The following is a 22467-nucleotide window of genomic DNA, read 5'->3' on the forward strand; positions in this document are numbered from 1 at the left end:
AGTATGGATATATGATGCAATGAAGGTGGCTAACCAGGACACAACAATTTCCCTGTTAAGAGGGCCCATCTCAGCAGCAACTGACTGGGCTTCAGTCGGTGTCCATGTTTTAAGTGTGGCCATTTCTTTAATAGTGGGCTGTCCACTGTTGATAGTTGCTTCAGTGTGTGACTGAAGACCATGGGTGCTAAGGGTGCCACTAGAGGCTTTCCTCCCAGGCAAGCTCTCTCTCCTATTACTGTCACAAAGGGCACATCTAGTGGTTCTACAGGACACTCATGAGTTTCCTCCTTTCTGGCACCAGGGCACATGTTTAGTACAGGGGCGGGGGGGGGGGTATCCTGAGGGCCTGCTGAGGGAGTTGGTGAAGGGAAAGAAGGAGTGGGTGGCAATTCCTCCAACTGCTTAGTAAGGGGAGCTGGTCTTGTGGTAGCAAGCATGACTTATCCCCTTAGCTAAGCACAGTCTGCCCTGGTTGCATATGAATGGGTGACTTGATGTGTGAGTACTGTGAGATATTCCCCTTAGGGGACAGAGCCACTCTGGGAAGAGCAGAAGGTTCCAAGTTCCCTCCCTGGCATCTCCAAGATAGAGCTGAGAGAGATTCCTGCCTGCAACCTTGGAGAAGCCTCTGCTACCCTGGGTAGGCAATACTGAGCAAGATGGACTTACTCGTCTGACTCAGTATATGGCAGCTTCCTACGGGCTGCTATTTCAGCCTGGCATCCACGGTGGCACGGCAGCTGATGTATAAGGTGGTTTTTTGCCAAGACGGAAATCCACAGCATGTTTGTTAGTGTTTGTCTCTTTCTCCAACTGAACAATACACTCTTGCAGGTTACTGCACTGATTCTCTAAGTCCTATTTAAACTCAGTAAGCCGTTCTTTAAAACAACTGTTCTCATTTACGAGCATAATTTCTAAGAACCTCTGTCTCTAAGATGGGCAGCGAGTCTGTCTACCTCCACTACGAGTCCTTTACTGAGTGCCACAGCTTCTTTTAAATCTAACTGAGAGCATCTCTCTCCTTAACACACTCACACAGTTTCTCCAACTCTCAATAAACTCCTTCTTTCACACCAAAACACATCCAACAATTTTCTAACTGACCAAAAAGCCAAGTGAAGACTAAGAGTGGCGACAACCAGCATAATAACTAAACTAATAAGACTGAAATTGTCCCATGTGTTCAGTGTCCTTGAACACATATTCAAATAAGCCCTATTCACAAGTTATGTTTGACGAACATACGGTGGTATATTTCATACCTGTAGCCTGTGTTTGAGCTGTACCCAGATTCAGCTTTTCAATGAATCCATGTACAATCATTCACAGATGTGTATGTGTGTACCAATATGTACACATACAGTGCAACATCTGAATAGAGCTATAGATGTAAATGAAACCAGAATTTATCTGCATGCATTTTCAGAAAAAAAATATGAGCTGAAACGAGCAGTAATACTTTCCAGATTGATCACCAAAGAGACTAGGAATTTGCTCTTTAAAAAATGGAAGGCTCAGATTCTAGGGATACTGCAGGAAGTCACCAGTTTCTATATCTGCATATTCTATATATGTGCAACATTCCACATTATTGCAGCATATATCTTAGTGTGCTGCATCTCTAACTAGTGGACCCAAGGCAGCAGAGTCCATGGAAACCTCATTCTCTCTTTTCTAGGTTCTCATTTCCTCAGGAAAGCTCTATTCCTGCCAAACAGTCTCTCCTTAGCTGCCTTTATATTATGGTTCCTCAGGCTATAAATGAACGGGTTCAGCATAGGAATCAACACTGCATACAAGAAGGTACCTTTCTGGGTTGAGTAAGTGGAGGCAGGCTCTAAGCAGAGGCAGCTGATGGTGCCATAGAACAAGACCACAACGGCCAGATAGAGAAAGCCTTGTGCTTCCCAGCAGCAGATGGGACTTTTATGATGGCCCAGAAGATGTGTATGTAGGAGATAATGAGAACAAAGGGGCCAAGAATATCCAGCACACCTCCTATGTACACCAGAGTCTGGATGATTGTGGTGTCAGAGCAGGAGAGCTCCAGAAGCTCACATCACTGAGTAGGGATGTGCACGGAACTGCAGAGGTACAATTTGGAGCTGGCAGGGGTGGCTCTTTAAGGGTGGGGGAGGGTGCACTTATCCCTCCTGCCACTTTCCCCCCGCTGGCGCTCCATTTTTTCCGAAGTCCATGGGGTGGCAGCGTACCTCCTTGCCGCCCTTCCCCCGTTCTTGGCTGGAAGTCACCAGAAGTATTGGCTGCGCATGCACATGTCGCATACGTGCATCACGTGTGTGCATGTGACGTGCTCACACATAGTCGATACTTCTGGCGACTTCCAGCCAAGAACGGAGGAAGGGGTGCCAGGGAGGTACGCTGCTGCCCCATGGACTTTGGAAAAAATGGAGCGCTGGCAGGGGGAAAGTGGGGGGAGGGGTAAGTGCACCCTCCTCCACCCTTAAAGAGCCACCCCTGCTGGCTCTGAACATTGAGCCAGCGCCACTTTTGAACCAGTTCGGAGGCCTCTAAAATGGCCTTTGAACCAGTTCATGCACATCCCTATCACTGAGGAAGTAGGGGACCTCCCAAGAAGCACAGAAAGAAAGGTGTGATATCAGAAGGGTGTGCAGCAAGGAGTAGAGAGCAGAAGTGATCCAGGACCCAGACACCAGAGAAAGGCAGCACTTGCAGTTAATCACCATGGTGTCATGTAATGGTCGGCAGATGGCCATGTAGCACTCATAAGCCATGCAGGCCAGGAGGAAGCTGTCTGTTTTGCCAGAAGTCAAGAAATATATCTGGGTCAAACACCCACTGTAGGAGATAGTTTTGCTCCAAAGCTTAAGGTTTGCCAATATCTTGGGAACAGTGGTGGAAGCCAACATGACATCAGCCAGTGAGAGGTGGCCGAGGAAGAAGTGCATTGGGATGCAAAGTAGATTGTCATCAAGATAGATGAGCAAGATAATCAGCAGGTTTCCCAGTAGGGTCTACAGGTAGATGGAGAGAGAAAACAGGAAGAGAAGACTCTGGTGTTTGGGTTGGGTGGAGATATCCAAAAGGACCATTTCAAATATGGCTGTTTGGTTCATTAGATAGATCTACTTTATTACATGTCTTCTTCAGAGACATGAAGAACAGAACAGTGTCACACCCATGCAACAAAATTTTTCTATGATTAGACAGTGACAGAATTTGGTTCTCCCTGGCCATTTTACAGCTGTAGCAGATTTAAAAAAAAAAAACAGGAAGCATCCAACCAGTAAAGCAAAACAAGTGGAAAAAATCTCAAGGTGCTGTGAAGCATTTATTGAAGCCCACTGCATTCATTCATTCATTCATTCATTCATTCTATTTCTATACCGCCCTTCCAAAAATGGCTCAGGGTGGTTTACATAGAGAAATAATACATAAATAAATTTCAGCCACAAGAGGCTTTCTTCAGGGGCAGTGCTAAAATGACACTTTAAAATGCAGAAAAACCACCTCATAAATACTTTGAAACAAGGTAAAAATGAAACCACCAGTAAGATATATCATACTCATGGCAACTTACATGTAAACTATTCTAAAGAGAACTCTAACAAGTAGATAGATAAATAAATAAACATTATTGCAGCCTTTGACCAGTACAGAAGCATGAGGGGGGGAAACAGTGTCATGCACGACAGTATAACAGCATAGTTTTACAAATATACAGTGGCATGCACGTACCCATCACCACTGTGCATGCGCGCGCCACGACGTGCGCATGCGTGCTCCTGTTACTGAGACTTCCTGGCAACGACGGGGGCAGGGGCGGCAGGGAGGAATGCTGCCGCTCCAAAAACTTCAATTTAAATTGCAGCGCCGGAGGGGGAAGAGTGGCGGGAGGGGTAAGTTCTCCCCCCCGCCCTTAAAGGTAGACCCCACCTCAGTGCTGGACCGCACCATGCGGTTCCGTGCACATCCCTAATAGCTGCATTGCTTTTACCTTCTCTGCCTGAATGCTCATACTGGCATGTATTTAAATTTTATCTGGTATGAATGTAGGCAAATGGTAATACGTTTATTTTTCTGTTTTTCCACCAGAATGCCCTTAAAACCTCCGGGGATAATTACAAATAGGGAATGGGAAGGAGTCAATGATAGTTCAGTCATAAACATGAATCTGATAGAGACTGGCTCATGAGATTTTCAAGAAGGGGAATTTAAAGGAGAAAGTCAGGGACAAGCAAGGGGAGAAGAAAGAGATATTCTGGACAAGAATTGCAAGCTAATGGCATTGAAAAGAAGGATATTAGAACAGCAGCTTTTTCACCTTTAATAGCTGCATGACAAATGGATATATAACAGATGAGGTTTTTCACGTCACTGCACCTCCAAAGCTTCACCTTTTTAAATTTCTGCCTGTTGTGAAAGCTGCCAAAAGCACAGGTTCCTTGTCAGAAAAGAAGGTATATTCCATACCTAATGTTGCGGGGAAAACCTCTAGAATCTAGCCTTCCTGTTTGATTCAGCCACTGGCTTTCATCCTCCTATCGTGGATAGGGAATGGGGCGTCTTGCCAGAACCAAAGAGGATTAGGCTCAATTCTCGCCGATATACTTGCTGTCCAACTGAATGGAGTCAAACAACAAGGGTGCGTTGCTCAAAAAAGCTTTTATTTCATGTCATGAAAGGCACGGGTATCATCAGAGAACATCTGGCTGATACTGCACGCGCGAGCCATGCAGTTGGCTCGTTTTTATAGGTCTCATACAAGCATATCAACAAAGTGATTAATACACGTTATTAGTTATTAAACTTACATATTTCAGAGGTGTCATCTAGAGCCTGAGAAGATGAGTTACTACCTGGCTTTTATGACAACTTTAATCCCTATGGCATCTCTTCGTACCAGCAAAACCCTCTTTCTGCTGACTGAGGAATTTAGCTAATGGCCTGTGTTTGACCACTCCTGGTACCTGTTATCTCTGGTGGGCCTCTCAACCCACATTCTTGAGAGGGGGCCTCCCGCTCTTGACTTTGGCCTCTGTTACCGAGAGGCTTCTCAACTCTGAATAACCTGCTGGCTCTATACTTCATTAGGGATATGAACCAAACTTTTCTGAATCATACTTTGATACATACTTTTATATACTTATTTGTAGGCCTGAATTAAACAATTCATTATCACTAATCCAGTCCCCTTTTCTGTTGCTACCTCAGACATTTGTTCTGGTGACGTTTCTGCCATTGTGAACTTCCATGATCTCAGCAAGCATCCCCAAATATTCAAAGAGAAACTTGGATAATTTAAAACTCTATATCTAGATATTTTTTTATTCCCCACATTTTTGAGTCCGTCTCTTACACAGACAGCCACTAAACAGCCTAGTACCAACGAGTGATGGTACTGGGTGAACTCCCCACAAATCCATTCTTACTGCATCTAAGCATTAAAATTTAGGCAATTTTTTAAATGAATAAGATAATTAAACATTTTGCTAACACTGCTAGTACCAAGATGTACTTTTTACCTTCTCCTAGATATTATAACTCATACTTACTGCTGCAAGGAAAGGCATTGGAAGCTCAATATTGAATTTTTGCAAAACCCAGGGAGTCAAAAAGAAATTGAACTCCAAACTGTACTGAACTTATTCCAGAATTGGAACTATCACTTGAAAGTCTTCACTGAACTAGAATCAGAACAAAACTCTAACAAAATTCATGTTATGAGTTTAAAATAAGTTTGACCAAAAATAGCTGACATAGTACACTTATTGGCCCCAACTATGAATCATGAGACATTAAAACTCCTGTTTAGGAGGATTTTAAGACATACTGAGTTTGTCTAAGCTTCTGTACTAATGCTGTCCTTTTTATGGGGTAGGAAACAGCAGGTATGACAAGCAAAGACTTGCTGCTTTAAGGGTTAAGGGTACAGCCTACTGTAGTATACTTTAAAGGCAAACAGCCTGGTGCTGTGACTCTGGCTAGCTGCTTCTGATTGGATAACAGCCTGCTGAAGCTACAGCCTTCAAGCCCCAAACCAATTCATTCTAGCAAAAGTATTTCCAAACCTTTTCATATCTAGGATGCAGGCTCCCCCCCCCCATAAAGTCCTCCGTCCTTTCCCTGCCTTCCCTCACCCTCTCCACCTCTCCCTTCTTTACTTTGGAGTCTCTGGAGGCAGGGTGGGGGCAGAGGACAGCAGATAGGCTTCCCTTCCCTGCTGCAATGGAGTCCTGCATCAAGCCAAGAGCTGCATTCCCTTCCTGCTCCTCCTGTTTTGAAATTTAGATCTCCCCACCCCCTCCCTCTAGTGGCGTAGCTTAGCTGGAAGGGCAAGGAGGCAACAAAATCCAGAGCAGTGCATATTGGGGAAATGTAGTTCCTCGAATGAGTGCATCCATTGCTATAGTCATTCACAGAACTACAAGTCCCCAAAATGCACAGCCCTAGAATTCAGTAAGGGCAGTATTTCAAGCTAGGCTACACCTACACTCGGCAGTGGGCCACCCCTTGTGCTTTCCTGCTGGATCCACTCAAGGCAGGGTAGCCTAGTTGGGAATGCTGCATGGACTAAATTCCGAAGCTGCTGAGCTTGCTGATTCAGAAGGAACTTGCGGTTTGTAAGGGTAGGGGCGCGGCACTCTCTCACTCTCACACACACGAGAGAGATTTGACTCATTTGTGCAGTACTTACTGAGGCAGTGGTGGGCAAAAAAAGGCAGGCAGAGGTAGGAGCAGCACACCACGTAGTAACGCAAACGCCCCCAGCAGCAGCTGCTTAGTCTCCCCTCGTCCACGTGTGTAAACATAGCCTTCACCTTTTCTTCCCTCACAGCCCCATGCTGAAAATAGGTTTCCTAGGTGGAGCCGAGTCATGCAGCCCCGAAGAAGCATAACAAATGCTGATCGCACTGATTCTGGCGCAGGGACACCTTGCACATTCTCTGCCTCAGCCAACCAATGGGAGAGCGCCTGCACTCCAGCGCCACCTGCCTGGACTCAGCGATCTCACAAGGCGCACCTGCACAAGTGGTGTGTGTGTGTGTGAATGGCAGCAGCAGTGAGCAGGGCCCGCCCAGCGGCGCCCTCTGGAACTGAATTGGGGGGGGGGGAGAATAAGATTTTTTTTTAAAAAAAGCACCATTTGTGTGGTTGGGGGCGGGGCATGGCAGGCATTTTGCACCCCCCTGCAACTGGCGCCTAGGGCACGTGCCCTGCCTGCCCCCCCCCCGGTTCCGCCTCTGTCTGCAATATTTGGAAACTATTAGGGCTTGACAGTAATCAACTGGCTTGGTGCTAAAGGCATGTCTCCATAATTTAAGTCATTTTGGGGCCTTGCTTAACTCCTATTGCCATTCCATCCATCTATCCATCTATCTCCCCTAGGTTTGCCTTGAAATGTGCGTCCCAGCGCCCAGCTGATTGGCTGGGCAGCGGATGGGCCTGATCAGCTGAGGCACACCCAGGAGAATTGGTCGCCGCGGCAGCAGCAGGCCTGGCCGCAGAGGCCAGAAGCAGCGGCGGGCCCAGCCCAGCCACGGAGGCAAGACCGGGGGGGCAGAAGTGGTGGTGGGGAAGAGAGGCGGCTGGGCCTGGAAGTGGAGACTGGGGCAGAGGTAACTGCCGGCCCCAAAGAGCGCACAGATGCTCTGTGCAGGGTCGGCTAGCGTTCAATATTCTTTGTTTTACAGCCTTTTTTGCTTGCTCATGGCCCATGGATTGCAGCATTTCAGGGGAAAAGCCACAAGAGGTGAGCTTTTCTTTAACAGCTGACTTCCACTGCGTCTGAAAACTGTCTTCAAGCATCAGTGGGGCCAGGTTCATTGGTGAGAATACCACCTTCAACCAGTAGTTAAGGGTAGTAATGCACACTCGGGTTTCCACTTGCTTGACTCCCAATTCCAGTCTTAATGCTGTATTGGAGACGCATTTGGGGACTTGCATAATTGATCTGAGATTGTATTGTCTCTATCCAGGTAAGGTTGGAGTAAGGGCCCAATTGAGCACCATATAGCAGCTGTGCCGCTACTTTTGCCTCAAATAGTTTCAAAGCTGCTGGGACCGATCGCCTTCCCTTGGTATAATAGTAAGACATGATGGCCGAGGCACTCCTCTGTGCTACTTGTGAAACATAATCTAGGTGTGTATCTCTTCAACCTAAAGAGTGAAAAGCTATTCCTAGATAGTTAAAACAGTGGGACCTGGGCTATTTTGTTACCATTGATGTACCAGCCGTTGTCTTTAACTTTCCTGGCAAAGGTCATTATAGTTTCCATTAGCTTTTCCTCCTCACAAAATTGTGCAAAAGGTTTTAGGGCTCTTTTTAGCCCTATCGCAGACCATGAAAGAATAACCATGTCATCGGCATATAGAAGAAGTGAGACATGCCTATGTGCTAGTTTAGGCAGATGGAACTCTTTTTTTAATCAAGGCATTGAACTACTGAGTTGATATAGTAGTTAAATAGTAATGGGGCAAGCATGCACCCTTGTTTAACTCCTCACCTTGAAGGGACTGAGTAAGTGAATTGTCCCTGAATACCACATCTAACTCTCAGTTTAGTGTTACTGTGCAACCTATCTATCAGCAATAGGAGTCGTTTATCGATATTGGTTAACAATAATTTCTTCCATAGCCTCTCTCTAGGGATGGAATCAAAAGCAGATGTTAAGTCTACAAAGGCAGCATGGAGTGGGATTTTAAAGCCATATGCATATTTCTCCACTAGAAGTTGGAGAATCATTGCTTGATCTATTGTAGATCTTCCTGATCTGAATCCTGCTTGTTCTTCAGCTAGAATATTGTTGTCTTCTGTCCAATCATAAAACTTCACAAATAGATGTTTTGTGTAAAGTTTGCTGACCACATTCAGAAGACTGATTGGATGGTAATTGGCAGGATCTTTCCTTTGTCCTTTTTTATGGATTGGAATTATAATTGCCATACTCCAGTCTTCCAGGATATGGGTGGATTTATCGATATATGTAAAAAGAGCTACCAATACTGGTGCCCACCAGTCAGTATTAGATTGGAATGCCTCAACAGGAATAAAATCATGACCAGGGCCCTTGTTTCTTTTCAACTGCCCAATTAATTGTTTCACCTCCCCAGTAGTTACTGGTGACCAGTTTGATAGTGTCTGCATTGATGGCTCTGCCTCTAAGGATATATGGTCCATTAGATCACTTTGTTGCGCATATGGTGAGTGGAAGTGAGCTTCCTATACAGCCGCAGATATATGGCATTCCAATTTACTGCCTGATCTTTGAGTCACACTATGCCAAAATGTGCGAGAATCTGGATTTTACAGCCTCTATCAGTTGCTGCCAGTTTTCTTTAGTTGCCTTCCTTTTTTTGCTTGCTAAAAGTAGCCATTTATAGTGTAAATTTTAATAAACAAAAGGGCTTGTGCATTTGTGGTATTTGCAGTTTCTTTATAGTGCATGTAGGAACTGATGAGGTCTTTTTTTGGCCTGTGTACACTCCTGGTCAAACCAGGATTTTGACCTTGGACCCCCTAATTGCCTAGTCCTCACTTCTTTATTTACCAGGAGCCCCTGCAATTCATTAATGAGACTCTTAAAATTTTATAGCTTGTCATTGTTATCAATCGTTATATTTGCCTTGATTTGTTGTAGCCTGAGTGAATTAATTGGGTAACTGCTTTGCTCACTTCTGCCGTCCATTTAACCCACATTTTATTTATTAATTACATTTATATCTTGTTCTTTCTCCGAAGAGCTCAAAGTGGTATACATGGTTATCTTTATCCTCACAACCACCCTGTGAGGTAGGTTAGGCTGAGAGATACATGACTGGCCCAGAGTCACCCAGTGAGTTTCATGGTTGAATGGGGCTTTGAACTCTGGTCTTCCTGCTCTTAGTCCAACACTCTAATCACTATGCTAACCATCAGGCAACGTTAGGCTTAGAGTTATTGGGAGGTGGTCGCTGTCAGGGTAGCCCAGTATCACCTGGAGAGAAGATAATAGATGGATCACGTTATGTGAGACAATAATATAATCAATTGTACTCATCCCAGCCCCGCAATAAGTATATTCTGCAGGGATATCACCGTCTATTGCCCCATTGAGAATGTACAAGTTTGAGCAATAGACCAACTGAGCCAAGTAGTATCCAGCAAAGTTTGCGACATTTTCCTTAAATTGGTGCTTCGGCAAGATGTTCATTTCATGTAAGTCAGGGGAGCAACGATGGTATTGTGCAGATAAGGCCATATCATTTGACCCCATTCTTGCATTAAAGTCTCCCCCAATTAACACATAAGCTGTGGAAAATTCAGCCAGCATACTATCAATATACTTTTAAAGGTTGTGCCAATTACTCTTACATCTTTTAGCTGCTGCGGGGGTTGGTAAACCTTAATAAGCAGCATATTGCTAATGCGTAGGTAAATAAGAATAGCCATTGCCATTTGATCACATGCTGAGAGTCTGAACTGCAGCATGTAGGAATGTAGATACCCTTATGCCCAACCCCCTGTTAGCTTTGCCTCTCCTTTGACTAGGTGTAGCATTTACTGTATAAATAGTAAATTAATGGCAGTCAAAATCCTCCGTCTTCCAGATTTCTTGCAGCAGCACTATATCATAGGTAATTAAGATATTCATGAAGCTGGGATCATACCTCTTATTGCCCCATCCAGCAATATTCCAAGAAATAAGCTGTAGGGGGCACCGGGTCGTAAAATGTCAATCCAATGGAAGAGAGGGGTCTGCACAGCATGGTTCCAGTGATGAGGTATCCGCATCCTTGTCAGGAGGGCAGTTAAGGACCACTGACCCTTTGCTATCTGAATTGATAAAGGCAATCTGTGAAGTGATGACCTCTTGGAGTTGGGATGTCTCTGGGACCTGTAGGGAAGGGAACATAAGGTGGTTGGGCCTAGAGGTTGTTGCCAGAGTAACCAAGGACTCCTCACTTGGCGAAGCTGATGGGTTATTTGAGTCAATGACAATCAGCAGATGACAATCAGTAGAAGTTGTTTCCTGGGGGTCTGGTCGAGTCACATCTACCACTTGTCCCTAGGTCTGGCGGAGGTTTCAGATGGAGTGGATCATGTTGGGCAACATCATCCTTTGTATTGTGGGGCTTCTTTGAATGGTAGTCCATATCATTTTGCTGGGCTAAGGCCACCTGTTTGATTTCTTCTGCCATCATCCCCAGTGCTCTGGGGATCATATCAACATCGGTATCAGAGTCCTCCACACTGTCAGCAGTCAGATCCAGCTGTATCCTCTGATCCCTCGATCACCTCGGCTGGGGTTCTGCTTAAAGCAGGCAGCTTCCTGGTAGCAGCAACTAATGCAGGGGAATTTGTAGTGGCATGCATGGTATTAAATGTCTCCTCCTGGAGCAGTTGTTCAGACAAGGGACGTTGTAGTATTAATTTGGCTATGTCCCTTTCTCGTTGAGGATGCACAAGCAGAGGATCTGCCATATTTTTTAAGGCTAGTAGAGAGTCTTTCAAGTCCTTGATGTTATCACTGATTTTCTGTTGTTCAGCCATTTGCAGGTCAATCAAGGAGTTAACTTCCATGTCTTCAGGGCTTTTAGAAGGGAGTTTCCTTTGCTTATCCATTGGAGTGTGGGTGTTTAAATTCCCCTGCTCCTTCGGCCATGATTGCAAGGGCCTCATGGTAGTTTCTCTCTCTGGACTTTTCCGTTTGGTCTCTTTAGCTCTGCCTGGTATTAGTGGCTGAGGTGGACCATCATAAAAAACCCGAGTGACTTGAATCTCAAAAGTCCTAAGGAGTGGCCTTAGTTTAATAAGCATGAGAGGAATCGTAGCTTGAGAGAAGGTCTGAAGGATCCTCTTAATGCCAAGTTTCCCAGGAAGATATTGTGTATTAGTAAGATCCAGGGAGTGCACTAGGCATCAAAGCAATTGAGATAGGGAATGAGTTATTGAATAAAAACCATTCCATCTCCCTCGATTTCTCCAGTTCTGGGATATTTGCAATACCACTTGTAATACTCTCTGGCAGTCGTTCATATGTAAGATATGTCTATGTAAGTTATATTTTTAAGAAATTGTGTTGCTGTGTATTTTATTGCTTGTAAGCTGCTCTGAGTCCTATGGGAGTAGGGCGACATATAAATCTAAATAAATAAATAAATACAGCTACTCTCTTCCCTATAGTTAGAATTTCAAGCATCCTTTGGTTTCTGGCCATTTGACGCGAGATTGTTACAGCCTGCTTCATTCAGTTTGTTCCTCCCTCTCTCTGTAATAGCAAAAGTTTCTGAAAGTTTGTCAAATACCTCTTTAAGACTGTCTCCTTTTGAAGCAAGAGCCATGAAATTTGCGAAGACAAGCTCCACTGTTTGTTTGTTTTTAAATTAGGAAGCTTTGCTGAGCAAGGGGATCAAAGCATTCCAGCCGGGGAGAAGCGTGGGAGCTATTTGTCTTTTGTGTGATTTCATTCCCTTGTAAATCTTCTGCTATCAGACACACATGCTCATTAGGTTCCAATAAACAGGCTCAGACTGGCCTATAGGGCAACAGGGCATATTTGCAGGGCGCCCCACCCACAGGGCGCCCCACCCACAGGGCGCCCCACCCACAGGGCGCCCCGACTCCCAGCCTTAAGTACCCATTCTGCTCAAAGCCCAGCTCCCTCCCCACTTACATTCCACCGCCCTCTCAGTGCCCCCAGTCTGGCCCTGCCAGTAAATCAGTGGTTTGTAACGTTATCCCGGCCGCCCCCCCACACACCATCTAGGGCTGTAAATTGATTCCTTGTAGGTAAGGAGCTTACCAGACTATGTTTCTTGCGAATTTAGTAGTTCATCAGTTTTACTCTGTTTTGAGGCTCTCTTTTTTTCTGAGGAGTTTTGTCTTCTGCACCTTTTATGAGCCATTTCCCCTAGCTTATCTCTCGTTCCTATCCGTTTGCCTCAGTAAGTCATCCAGCAAGAGGATAGCGTGGAGAAAGGAAAAATATGGCAGTCCAGACAGTGTAAAAAAATCCAGAGAGTCAAATATCTAGTGACCAGGAGGTCCAGATCAGTTCATACTAGTTTAAAAAATATTTTCAATACAATTAGACCATTAGAGAACGGAGGGGACGGGGGACCGAGGAGCTCTGTTCAGAGGCGTAACTATAGGGGGGGCAGGGGGGGCACGTGCCCCGGGCACCATCTTTTCTTGTCACATGGGGGGCACCGCCATGACAAAAATTTTTTTTTTTAATTTTTTGTTAATACAAATGTTTCCTGCTCAGTGCAGCAGCGCTGCAGCAGTCAAGGGAGCACGTCAGCGCCCCCTCCCCCACGAGCGGTCCCTTCCGCACCGCCCCCCCATTGCTTTGCTGGAGCCTGGCGGCCAGTCAGTGGCCTGGCATGGCGGCGGCAGTGGGCGCTTGTGAGGAAAAACCTAAGTATAATGTAGTATGTTGGGGGCGTGGGGGGGGGCGCCATTTCAGTGCTTGCCCCGGGCGCCGTTTTCCCTAGTTACGCCTCTGGCTCTGTTACTCCATCGCCATGTTCTGTTCTCACTCTAGAGTTGCGCCATTATCCATGAGAATTCAACTCCCTAATCTTCCTGGTCGGTGTGATGTCTGGATGCTCAAAGAAGGTATCTCCTCCCGGCACCAGAGTGGGATCCTGGAGGCTGAAAGAGGTGCTGTCCTTAAAATCTCGTCAGCTCACTTGTAAGTGTCCCCAAGACCCCAGAGTCCCCAGTTCCCACTCTAACAAGCAGTCCTTTGCCTTTTCACAAGCTTATAACATTGCCAACTGGAGAAGCAAATTTATACAAACCCAGTTGTAATTCATTAACTCTAAAGACATCAACTTAAAGGAATATCACACTCTTCATTTAAGCATAGCCAAAAAATCAAGCTCCTCATGGAACTCCTGTGGAGCCAAAGCGTTCAATTCCAAAGAGCTTTATCATTTCCATGTTAAAAAAAATTTTTTTCAATTGCCCCAAATGCTTCATCCCTAGAGGAATGTTTTTCTCCCCCAAAAATGAGGTACCAAAGTGGCACCATTCACATTTCGTTCGCATTGGGACTTTCTTAGTTAAAGGCGGGGTATAAGTTTAACAATAAATAAAATAAATAACTAAATTTCACATTACTCAGATGTTCACCAATCCGTCTTTTCAAAGGTCTAGATGTCTTACCAACTGTCCCTTATGTTTATTGCACAATTATGTAATTAACATTATGTAGCTGATAGATAGGAGATCCCTATCCTATCTCAAATGCACTTCACCAATAAATCAATTTAGTTTAGACTCTACAGTGATCTCTATGCTGCAACAACTAAACTGCACTCTAACTGCAGTGTAGCTTTCTTGGCACTTTGCTAAATAATCACAAGTCCCAACAAGCTTTCCCCTTCCCCAACAGCTGTACTAAGGAGCCTCTATGATATGACATGCATGGGAAGTGCAAGTGGGCTTTAATGGAAAGGCCTGGGACTGAAAGAACACCTACAACACAAGATTCCTCTCTTCTTCCATGAGAAAAGAGGGGGCAGGTAAGGAGGCGGAACAGGCAGAACTCTGTTTTGGTTGGGAATCTTTGCAGATAGGTCCTTGACCTCTCTAGAAACTGCCTTCTTCTATAGGGGAAGAAAGATTGAAAGTGGGATGTTGAGCTATGTGTCCTGATGTTTACTTCAAAACATGTTGCATCTGGTTATGAAAACATATTTGTTTTCTCCATGAAAACTGAAAGTAGCCAATTTGAACATATGACTTGAGTGATGTCTGATTGGATGTCACTACTGACAGCATTTTATCAGTGTATTTGTCTATATAAGATGAAACACCCAATTTAACTTTCTCTAACCACAAGATTATCTGGCGGAAGAGTTTAGAATAGGAGCTGGGGGAGACTGGTTTTAAAGTAATCCCATATTATGCTACCTGCACTATAAAGCACACTGTGATCCCATGTGGCATCATCAACAAAGCAGACCAAGACAGACATTCAGGAAATACTGTTGTTTTTTTACTGTGCGTGTGAACGGAATACTTGACTTCTACTAGATAATTTATCTTCTGACATAGCTTTAGGATTTTCTCTTGTCCATTTTAGTGTGCAGCATTTCTACACCAGTTGTGTTTATCTGGCCTATGACAGAAGCTGATAGTAAATCCTATGGTACCATCCTTGACAAAGGACGTTTCTGAGACTAAGTCAGGATAAGGAGAACAGCCAAAGAGACATGTTAAGGTATCACATTCATAGTCCATACTAAGCTGCTTAATAGATCCATCTATTTAAGAATGGTCTACTCTATAGGAAGATGCTGGAAGGCATCATCTCATACTGTGCGGGAGATGACAATGGTAAACCCTTTTTGTATTCTACCAAAGACAACCACAGGGCTCTGTGGGCACCAGGAGTCAACACTGACTTGACAGCACACTTTACCTTTACTCTGGTTGGCAGCAGCTCTTCAGGGTTTTAGGCAGGGGTCTTTTCCAACTTGGAAATAGGACTGGGAAAGACCCCTCTCTTTCTCAGTGCAAGAGACTGAACCTGGTATCTTCTGTATGCAAAGCAGATGCTTTGTCACTAAACTACAGCCGCTCTGTGTTAAAACAAGTAAGGGCATATGATATGCTTCATGGTCTTCTCATATTTTTTCACATTACATGTTTTTATTTTGCTTCCTTGTGTAGTCCTTAGGTATAAAAAAACCAACTACAGTCCACTTCTCAATGTAGACCATTATTTTTGCTGCCCACTTCATTTCATCCATGGTACAGATGCAGTGTCAGTAGTACTGTGAATCTGTATGGTGTTAGACCAAAGGGTGCAGCAGAATTTTTAATCAGGATTTATACAATCCTTTGCATGTTTACGTAGAGGTTAATCATACCAAGTTCAACAGAATTTACTGCCAAGTAAGTGTATGTGAGGTTGCAGCCTAAATTATAGAGCTAATTTAGTTTGCAAGCTGGAATACAGTTATCTTTCATTGGACAGTAGTTCTCATGGACACTTTAAAAACTACATGCTATTCTGCTGCTGATGTCTAAAGAGTTTAATTTGAACTGTACGATCCTATGCATGTTTACTTGGAAGTAAGTCCTACTTTCAACAGGGTTTGAAATTTAGCAATATTAGCAGGTTGAGTAGAGTAAAATCGAGTTTGTAAGGTATAGGATATATGTTTTGAATTATTATAGCAGTGGTTGAATTGTATAGTTAGTGATTTGCATGGATTGGTGAGCGGGAAGTCAACATTTGTTTAATTGGATGTAACGAGATTGTTAAGATATTGTAAAAATCAATAAAAAATTTAAAAGCAAAAAAAAGGAAGTAAGTCCTACTTAGTGTGACTAATGGAGTTTCCGCCCCAAATATTCAACACAACATTTAAACAGTATTGAGGCTGGAAACCAAGTCAGAATTAGTTGAAATAAATCTCTATTTGCATAAACTGAATTTACTTCTAAGCAAATGAGATTGTAATTGAGATGTATTAGGTCCTTTAGAAAAAAAATGCTGGAAAAGATATGTCAGCACTAAGCTATCTTGCCAGAGAAGCTTTGCTAGTTTAATTATAGGTGTTGTAGCTCCACCTAGTGGCTTGAAACGAAATATTTCCTAATCTAAAATTGTTTTAAGAGATAGCTGTAGTATCCTTGCTTGCTAAAATATTATCCTTAATGCTATATTAAATAAATATAGCATGACTAGGGATAAGATGTAATAAATACTACAGGTTCTTCCTTTTGTGAATCACTTTCTACTGGGAATTAAGAAAGAAGGCCAGACGTTCTACTCCCACTGTAGTGAGGAGCACTACCAGTTTACTGAAACTGAGGATCTAGCCTAGTGCACACAAGTTGTTTTCCTCTTCTTCAGGGTATCTTTAACTTAAGCTTCCATTTTGTCACAGCACAAGACTGAATTGCTGATAATTTTTAGTTTAGGACTTATATACATTCTGGGATTCACAACGTTTTGCTCCACAGTAAATTAGTTTTATAGGCCAGTTGTCCAAATGTCTTGGCAAATTCTCCCACCTGTAGTTCAGTCAGTCTTTATTATTGTTGATACAGCAACAGCCAATGCAGATGTTGCCACAACAGGCTGAAATAATCACTTTCATAAGCAGTCTACATCTATGACTCATGCCTAACTCATTGCAACGTATGAAACAGATCTTGCCACTTTTAAACAACTGTATTGATTTGCAATTCATTTCTCAGCACAATTCAAAGTGCTGCTATTAACCTTTAAAGCTTAAAATGGCTTAGCTCAGCTACTTTTAGGACACAGCTTTCTCCCCCATGAATCCGTCCATGTATTAGAAGCCCTCTTCCAGGTCCCCCCACCATCACAGGTGAAACAGCTGAAGATCGGAAATAGGGCCTTTTTTAGGTTTAGCACTCCAGCTCTGATATTCTCTCCCCAGGAAGAGGAGGAAAGAAGGCACATTTTTTATTTTGCTAAGCCTTTAGATTTAGCAGTTGGGTAGTCTGTTTTACGTTGGTATTTTCTCTACTGTGCTGCTAAATTGTCTTGTTGGTTTATGTTGCTGGTTTTATTGTTTGTGGATTTTTAATTTCTTTGTTGGAAGCCACTCTGAGAATGCATATTGAGTTGATGAACAGGATTGACTTTTATTAGAGAATGTTTAGTATATGGTTTACAAAAGCAATACAGCAGTGAACAGAATTTCCCAATAAAGCACGGCCGTGTACTAAGGAATGTGTGGTTGCAATGGTAGAGAGAATATAGCTCTGTACGCGAGTTCCTACAGGATTGGGTAGAATCCAGTTAAAAGGGTACAGTGAGAGGAATGTCCAAAAGGTCCAAGGGAGGGTCAGATCCCAGCCTCACCTTGCGTGTGGCCGGCAGGGCCGTGCCAGTCTTCTTTTGCCAATTGCAGCCTCTGGGTGTGGGTCCTTGACGGTGGAGGGTCTTCTCCAGGTCCAGATGGTCCTCCAGGGGTGTTGTCAGCAGGAGTTCCTGGCATGGTCAGCCACTCTGCTGGCATGGTTTGTTTAGCATGCAGATATGTTACAGACCACGCTCCCAAAGGGGGAGGTTATATTACATGCTCAAAAGAAACAAAAATCCTGAAGTTTGGAGATACAAAAGATCTTGTGGCTATAAAGTACTGCAGTATAGGGAACATTTGGTTTAAAACAAGGGTCTCAAAGTGCAAGGAAGGGAATTAGGGCAGAACAGTTTTGTTTTCCCCTTCCAATTCTGCATTTCAAAAATCCTTCCTGACACCCTATCCCTTGATAGGAATTTGGCTGCAATCCTAAGACCAAACTAGTGGGCTTGACCTTATCACATCTCATTTGGCCCTTGGGAATTGGTAATGAAACCAAATTATAACGTTGAATGTCACTGTCTTAGCCATTTGAACTGCTATTTCTTCAACAGGAAAACTGGATCTCTGCTATAGAATGGATTTGAGATGCTTCCGTATGTCAAGATTTTGGAATGGGGAATTTCATCTAGACTTTGGCTGCTTCCAGATGGAGGGCTCCTTTGTGTGAGCTTCTTCTGGTTCACACAAGGACTTGCAGCCGCCGCCAGTGTGGGTACTCAGCTCATACATGGCTGCTGTTGCTGGAGTTTCTCTTGTGCTTCTCCATTTCTCCATCCTCACAGCAGCACAAAGTGCTTTGAAATATAGTGGATGTTGATCCCATACCCTGTGGTGGCTGAAACTTAGAAAGCTGCCATACACTGAGTCAGACCATTGGTCTGTCTAGCTCAGTATTATCTTCACAGACTGGCAGTGGCTTCTCCAAGGTTGCAGGTAGGAGTCTCTCTCAACCCTATCTTGGAGAAGTCAGGGAGAGAACTTAGAACTTTCTGCTCTTCCCAGAGTGGCTCCATCCCCTGATGAGAATATCTTCCAGTGGTCATAAGAACATAAGAACAGCCCTGCTGGATCAGGCCCAAGGCCCATCTAGTCCAGCATCCTGTTTCACACAGTGGCCCACCAGATGCCGCTGGAAGCCACAGACAGGAGTTGAGGGCCCTCTCACCTGCCATTACTCCCCTGCAACTGGTTTACTCCCCTGCAACTGGTCACACATCAAATCTCCCATTCATGTGCAACCATACTCCCTCTTGCAGTATTAGATTGGATCAGTTTCAATCTGTGACTCCTGAGGATGTGGACAAGCTTCTTGGGGCGGTTCAGCCTACCACTTGTTCTCTGGAACCTTGCCCAACTTGGCTGCTTGTATCTAGCAGGGAAATTGTTGGAGGTGGTCTAGTTAACATCATAAATGCATTGCTGAGGGAGGGTAGGGTGCTCCCCTGTCTGAAGGAGGCAATGGTTAGACCGCTCTTAAAGAAGCCTTCCCTGGACCCCTTAGCGATGGATAATTACAGGCCAATCTCCAATTTCCCTTGGTTGGGCAAGGTGATTGAGAGGGAGGTGGCCAACCAGCTCCAGGCAGTTTTGGAGGAAACTGATTATCTAGACCCATTTCAAACTGGCTTTAGAGCTGGCTATGGGGTTGAGACAGCCTTGGTCGGCCTGATAGATGACCTTTACCAGGGAATCGACAGAGGGAGTGTGACTCTGCTGGTTCTTCTGGATCTCTCAGTGGCGTTCAATACCACCGACCATGGCATCCTTCTGGATCGCCCGGGGGAGTTGGGGATAGGGGGCACTGCCTTGCAGTGGTTCCGTTCCTATCTCTCGGGTAGATTCTAGATGGTGGAGCTTGGTGACAGTTGCTCCTCAAAACAGGAGCTGTTATATGGAGTCCCTCAGGGCTCCATTCTGTCACTAATGCATTTTAATATCTACATGAAACCGCTGGGTGAGGTCATCAGGAGGTTTGGTGCTGGGTGTTATCAGTATGCTGATGACACCCAATTCTACTTCTCCTTTTCATCTTCAGGAAATGGCACCCATTCTCTAAATGCCTGCCTACAGGCAGTAATGGGCTGGATGAGGGATAACAAATTGAAGCTGAATCCAAGCAAGATGGAGGTGCTCATTGTGGGGGCTCCGATTCTGAGGGGTGAGTTAGATCTTCCTGTGCTGGATGGGGTTACACTCCCCCAGAAGGAGCAGGTGCGCAGCTTGGGAGTACTCCTGGAACCAGGTCTCACCCTGGTATCTCAGGTGGAAGCCATGGCCAGGAGTGCTTTCTATCAGCTTTGGATGATTTGACAACTGCGCCCATTCCTTGAAGAGGATGACCTCAAAACAGTGGTGCATCAGCTGGTAACCTACCAGCTTGACTATTGCAATGTGCTCTACATGGGGCTGCCTTTGTACATAGTCCGGAAACTTCAGTTACTTCAAAATGCAGCAGCCAGATTGGTCTCTGGGGAACCCGGAGAGACCATATTATGCCTCTCTTGAAACAATTACACTGGCTGCCGATATGTTTCCAGGCAAAATACAAAGTGTTGGTTATTACCTTTAAAGCCCTGAATGGCTTGGGTCCAAGATATCTTAGAGAGCGCCTTCTTTTTACATGATCCCCACTGCATGTTAAGGTCATCTGAGGAGGTCCGTCTCCAGTTACCACCAGTTCGTACCACTGAGCTCGCACTCAGAGGCCTTCTCTGTGGCTGCTCCCGGGCTGTAGAATGCACTCCCAGCAGAAACTGGTAATCTTAATTCCTTACTGACCTTCAAGAAAGCCCTAAAAACCCATCTGTTTGGCCTGGCCTTTCAGGGTTTTTAATTAGTTTTAATTGTTTTAATGCTAACCTGGTTTTCAAGGTTTTAATTGTTATGATAGTTTAATTGTTTTTTAAGATGTTTTTTAATTTGTGTTAATATTTATATCTCTGTTTTAATTGTTATTGGTTTTAATGGTTTCTGTTTTTAATTGTAAACCACCCTGAGCCATTTTGGAAGGGCGGTATAAAAATCGAATACATAAATAAACAAACAAACCAGGGCGGACCCTGCTTAGCTAAGGTGACAAGTCATGCTTGCTACCACAAGAGCAGCTCTCATCACTGGTCTTGTTTTGTACAAGCACATCCCGCTCCCTCCCCAAATTTGTTTACTATTTATTGTACACTGCTGTAATAGCTGTGCTCAGGCACATCCAACTTTCCGTGGTGTGTCTCTCCACCCCCCACCCCCCCGATTCCCATGGTTCTTTTCATTTTTGTATTGTACTACTGCACTTCCAGCACACACACACTCCCAATATGGCATAATATCCTAACTCTGCTGGCATTTCCAACAAGCACTACACTCCCAGCTGCTGCATCCCTTTCCTGTCATTTCTGGAGAAAAGTTAAAGATTATGAAAAAAGTGAACTGGTCAATTGATGCAGGCAGCAGCAGAAATACGGTGCTGTGCTATGCTGAGAATACAGGGGTGTGTGTGTGTGGGGGGGAATGTTTCAACCCAGTTCTTTCATGCTGCCCAGCAAACCGAGAGCCAGAAGATGGCAGTGGATGCATGAGAAAGGGGAGAAGGTTACTTGTATTTGAGTGCATGCAGGGGTAGGAAGAAGAGGTGGAAATGACCACCTTCATCTGCCACCAAAGCACACCAGATCACTTCTGCGGCTGCCTTCTGCAGCAGCCATATACTAGAAAATAGGACGATAAACATGAATGAAAGCTAAAGGCTTTGAGTCTGGCATCGGAAAGCAGCAGCAGAACAGGAATGTGGTGGATCACCAGAAAACTTTTAAAAAATCTTAATAGCTGGAAGGTACAGGCACTCCTTAAGTTACAAAGTTTCATGACCTATGACATTAAGTCCCCAACTTACAAAGGTGAACCTGCACATACTGTACAAACAAGTCATCACTCTTGGAAACTATATATGTTCTGAGTGGAGATGTGAGGGCCTAGATAAAAGAAAAAATGGTTTCCCCAATTTTGTTTCCAGGCGTGCATATCTCTAGTTCAGAGTTATGAACATTAGACTTACAAATGAACTTTTGGAATACAACTTGTTCAGGTTAGGGACTTCCTGTATTTTTAAAATAGCCTGTGCTTGGGAGACTGAAGTTTGTGGTGTGCTGCAACATCAGGAAACTGTTTAACATAAGGATAATCATAATAGAGTAAGAGCTCGGCATCAAAAAACAAAACAAAACATCTGCACTGGGCTATCACCAGAAGAGAAGGGGGTAGAAGCCTAGGTGTGGAAATCGGGGTGTACAGAGGCAGACCCGTGGAAGCCAAGCAAATCACCACCCACACAGAATCCATGCCTCTCCTGCTATGGCTTTGCCTTCTCCTCCCATAATATTTTCCCTTCAAATCAGAAGAAAAGAGGCTCTCAAAAGCTACTGACACTTTGAGGATAATGGTTGCAGAAATATGTCCGAGGGGTTGTGTCTCATCTAGAAGACCAGCAACAGCCATTGTAGGGAATAGTAAAGAAGCAGCCTTTGCCTAGAGGTTTTCCAGACAAGTTACATTTTGGCCCCAAACAAAGTGTGAACTCTACAGAATTTTGAATACTATTTCAAAATATACAGAACTTCAACAGAAGGTCTTGAAGCATGACGA

At 44.3% G+C, this 22467-nt stretch overlaps 1 protein-coding gene and 1 pseudogene across 1 annotated transcript in view; one reads left to right on the forward strand and one right to left on the reverse strand.

The window, feature by feature from the left end:
• Positions 1–1688: 1688 nt before the first annotated feature.
• Positions 1689–10762, reverse strand: LOC128343649 (olfactory receptor 1G1-like; annotated as a pseudogene).
• Positions 10763–15071: 4309 nt separating this feature from the next.
• The window catches only part of DENND4C (DENN domain containing 4C), a 164773-nt gene continuing 157377 nt past the window's right edge, over positions 15072–22467 (forward strand). The window contains exon 1 of the mRNA XM_053298430.1: positions 15072–15203. The gene's annotated coding sequence lies outside the window, so the exon portion shown is untranslated. The remainder of the gene's footprint in view (positions 15204–22467) is intronic.

Source organism: Hemicordylus capensis, chromosome 2 (assembly GCF_027244095.1).
Source record: "Hemicordylus capensis ecotype Gifberg chromosome 2, rHemCap1.1.pri, whole genome shotgun sequence".
Classification (NCBI taxonomy): domain Eukaryota; kingdom Metazoa; phylum Chordata; class Lepidosauria; order Squamata; family Cordylidae; genus Hemicordylus; species Hemicordylus capensis.